This window comes from Corvus brachyrhynchos, unplaced genomic scaffold (genome assembly GCF_000691975.1).
Source record: "Corvus brachyrhynchos isolate BGI_N302 unplaced genomic scaffold, ASM69197v1 C12246624, whole genome shotgun sequence".
In the NCBI taxonomy this organism is placed as follows: Eukaryota; Metazoa; Chordata; class Aves; order Passeriformes; family Corvidae; genus Corvus; species Corvus brachyrhynchos.
In genome coordinates this window covers 1-4508 of record NW_008246020.1, presented here as the reverse complement: position 1 = coordinate 4508, position 4508 = coordinate 1, and the positions used below count along the sequence as shown (strand labels likewise).

Genomic DNA, 4508 nt, shown 5'->3' with positions numbered 1-4508 from the left:
GAGGATGGAGCCCTGCAGGACCCCACCAGTGACAGGTCCCCATTCTGACGTCGCCACAGTCACTGTCACCCTTTGTGCCCAGCCTGTGAGCCAGTTACTCACCCAGCACACAACGTTTTTATCCAGCTAGGGACTGCACAAAATCAACCTGTTGTCCTCATTAATAGAGTCTAAATTATTTTTATACTGTCAGAACCAATGACCATCAAAACAAACACTCTTTGTTGTAGTAACACTTTCCACACCCACTGAAAAACCTCCATGACAACAACAAGTAGCGGTTCCTCACACCAGAACCACGGAATCCATGATCCCTGTATTTCTGCATGAAAAATAAGAAAAACTTTATTCAATGCACCAAAATAGACCAAAAAATGCACCAAGTTAGACCAAAAAATTTTAAAAAATCTTTTTGCACCTGGATAAACTTCTCAAAGGCAGATAAAGGATGGGAACAACCATTCCTGGCATTTTTCACTAAATAATAATTCTGTTTGTAAGCAGACAGAGATGTTTTTGCAGGGAAGAAAACCTTTAGAATGTACATCTGGAAAACTGAGGATTTTTTGTTCTATTAGGTACTGGAGCACGCTGACCTGATACAGACACAGGTTTTATAGCTCATTACAATCTTGTCGCCCACAGTCTCCTCCAAAACATTGAACCATCTCAATTCAAATGGAATAATATAAGACCTTTTAAAACCTATATTAACTTTATGTTTTATGCTTTGATAGACCCAGTCTTCTGAGGGGCTTTTCGGTAGTTTGTTTCTCTTTCCCAAACTATTTTGTATTGCATTGTATTTCCCTATATAGCACTTGCTTCTGTTTTTCCTCAGAGTTTAACTTACTCCTACTGCTAAGTTGTATTCTTCAAGTTTCATTTCAATTTCTGATTGTTAACAAGGAAGGTGGAACATAGTTTTTGAAGCAGATTGTTCTGTATCATCCTCCTGAGAGGATTTTGCAAAGCTTTCCCACCTCTGTTGGTGGCTGCTGTCACATTTAAGATACCAGAATATACCATGCAACCTGTCTTCCATCTAACTCTTGTGTGCTTAGATGACTCAAGTTGTCCAAAAACTGAAGCTAAATCCATCTGCCATTCTGCTGGTGCTCCAAAGGTGCTGCTCTCAGCTGTCTCTCCTCCTCTCACTGTGTGGCACATGCTCTGGCTTGAAAGACACCCAGCCAACAGCCAGTTTTGACCCTCAGAGAGACAAAAGGACACCTGCAAGCCAGACTGGGAATAGCAGGTCCATGGATCTGAGAGGGGTGAATGAGAAGGGATGCACCAGAAAGGACTGGCATAATGCAAACTTTTGTTTATTTTGACCTACAGTTCAGAAGCAGAGGGAAAGTAGTTGAATTCAAAGTCAGTAAATTTAAAACTGATAAAAGGGAAGGGATATTTCAGCCAAAGTCTAATTAGCTACTTTTTATCTGTATCTGTTATACACAGAAAAAAAGAAAAAAGAAAGAAATGTAAAAACCAGTAACAGAATACTGCATTATTTTCACATTTGAAAATATAACCAAATATATACCCTGGAAGAATCTATCTTGAATAAAAATATGTCAGACTTCTAAAGCTTCTTTAAAGCTTATTAAACCAGGTGTTAATAGAATAATGAATAAGTATTTAAAAATATGTCTTGCACATTTTATAAATGCTATGAAGGGAAAACCTTAGATCTAATATAGTCTTTATAGTCACTTGTTTCTGCCCATAAAATTCTCACAATAATGAACAGTCAGGATGATAATCAGCCAAGGTAAGGAATGCATTGATGCACATATAAGGAGGAAAGCTGTGTGTGAGGAACAGAGGATTAGGCCCCATTCACTTTAAAAATCCTTTAAAATATTCAAAATCATGATTTTAAGCAATGGTAAAAAATCCACTGAAATGTAGGCTGCCACAGACTTTAAGAAGTCACCCAGCCCATTTTTCTACCCTGGGCAGGGTTACATATAAGCAAACTTCGGTCTTATAACTTACCTGGCAAATGTTTGTCTAAATTGCTCTTTAAACCTCCAGTGAAAGCCTCCACAAATTCCTGAAGGAAACTAATCCAGCCCTTCAATATCTTGCCATTAAAAAGCTGCTTTTTTTCCCCTAATTCCCACCCTCTCTCTGTTGAGGCAATTCAAACACATCTTGTCTTGTCCTGTTCCTGGTGGCTATTATCATGTCTCTGCACATTCCTCCCTTCCCTAGACTAAACAAACCCAGCTCCTTCGCTCCTGTCTCACAGGTTGTGTTTTCTGGACCTCTAATAATTCTTGGTGTTCATCTCTGTATTTTTGCCAGTTGGCAAGGGTCATTTCTCCAGCTGTTACCTGCACTTACCCAGACACAGGATCCCAGATGGGGCTTTATCCACATGGGAAAGAGGTATTACCTCCCGTACCTTCTATAGCACCCCTCATCTTTACAGGATTCCTTTTTTCATCAGGATGGATCTGCTGACTCACAAATTCCCTTTTGGAGATTTGCTGCCTACTCAGTTGTTCCACACCTTGCATTTGTCCCCTCGACTCTTTGACAATAAAAAGAAAACCCAACCTTTTCTAAGGTCAAAAGATGAGAGGCTCCTGTCCAAAAGAGGAATTGTACATACATTTACAGTGATGGAAAGACAGGAAAAAAAGTCTTTGCATAGGAAACTAAATTTGTTTTCACCACTCCACAGTTAACCATTTACAGTCCCTAATCTTTTTTTATAAGTGATGACAATAAGGTGATCTCTGGCACAAATTACTTAATTCTGGCAACGTTTGTATTTTGATGTAATAAAAAAAAAAATCAAAGAGTTCTTACTTATAATTCATAAATAAAAAGAAAAAAGTATGGGATCATTAGGCAAATGAATGAATAGAAGGGCTTCAGAAAAGAAAGTGAAGGGATGTGTTCCAGCGTTGTCTAGAAAATTCAGGAAAATAAAAGCATTTTCTTCACATTCTTTTAATGTTTTCAGACTAAAATTTGTCATTCTCTTCAAATAAGGAAATGAGAAAAAGTCTGTATCTACAAAGAAATACTTCATTCACAAGTCTTCCTCCTCCCTAGGAGTGTGAATCATTCCATGATCAGCGCAACACCTGAAGCCTGACACCCTGGTGCTCCAGGTTTTGTGGCTGAGCTCTCCTCTGAATATCAAATTCTGGCCAAGACTTGCTTCATGACTAGAGCACTTCCACTGCCTTGCTACTCTGGTTTCTGATCATGTATTTGACTTTCTGCTCCAACTTTTCCCTCAGGAAAAACTAGTTTGGATCTTCTTCTGTCCCAGCTACTAATTTATTGAAATTTGCAGTTTAGTGCCTCTGAAAACTGAAGTCATCTGCCAGATGTACCTGAAATTGGAAAAGGGTTTTGAGATTATGAAGAGAAAGGACAACAGCAGACATCAAACAGTTTGTTAACATCAATCTTATCCCCACAGAAAATCAAGCCAAGGAGCTCTGCTCTCCAAGCACTATCACACGTCTTCCTACAAAATAAAACTGCTTTGTTCAGGCTTTGGAATAAATGGGAACAAAAAGAAGGTCTTGCTATAAAAAAACCCCAACTTTTTGAGGGTCTGGGTGTGAGACGAAACCAAGGAAAAGTTTTCCATTGGCCAGAAAGAGTTTGGGTAAAACTTTTACGAACACTGAGAAAAGGGGTAAAAGGAAAACCAGAATTTCATGCTTAATTGCAGCTGGCATCAGTGAAATCCCCTCCTAATTCACTCTGCAGAAACAGCAAAGACATTATATCATTTATTATATCATGGCTTATATCAGCAAAGACATCACTATCATTTAGGTATCAGTGATGATACTGCAGAAGAATGGATAGAGTAGAATTTGAGCTGGCCAAAGATTGATTTTAGGTCTTAGATTTTAAATAACTCAAACATTTATGTCATTTTTCCCCTCTTCATTTAGAGCTGCTGAGAACTCTCAGGCATCAAAAGCAAACAGTGGAAAACACTGAAAACTTATGAGAACTCAGCCTGGATGTTTTCTGTGTTCATGCATCTGGAAAGTGAAGCAATAACTTGTTTGGCAATTTTCAGATCCAATGTATTTTATTTTTCAAAATAAACAAAACCTAGTCCTCACCTCCATCCTTCCAAACCAAGAAACTGGCAGAGTCATAATGAAATGTATTTCCACTTAAACATTTATTCCTGAGGAAAAGGATTTTTAAAAAGAGAGAGAGAAGAAATAAATTAGCAGAAGGATCTCTGATCTGTTTTGATCTTGATCACTAAATTGATAATTTTTCCTACCTTCTTGCTTTTCCAGGGTCCCTTCTGTCTTTCCTGCAGAAATTCCTTGCATTGTTTCAACAGCAGTTCCTAGTTTATTAATTCAGGCTTAGGCATCCAGCTCTTTTAAAACAGGGGTCCCTCAATCATTCTCTGGTCATGCAAGTAACCTTCTTCTCAAATAGTATTTTTTTTCCTCTCCAAAGCAAATCCACCAGTATTATATTTCCCTATCAGAGAACAC

General features: G+C 38.3%; 1 long non-coding RNA gene across 1 annotated transcript; it reads right to left on the bottom strand.

Moving 5' to 3' along the window:
- Positions 1-1312: 1312 nt before the first annotated feature.
- On the bottom strand, positions 1313-4501 carry LOC108449456. The gene is made up of 3 exons (XR_001865611.1): positions 4286-4501; positions 4116-4183; positions 1313-3362 (listed from the first exon to the last, which is right to left on the bottom strand). It is a non-coding gene; the product is annotated as an uncharacterized LOC108449456 (long non-coding RNA).
- Between the last annotated feature and the right edge of the window lie 7 nt (positions 4502-4508).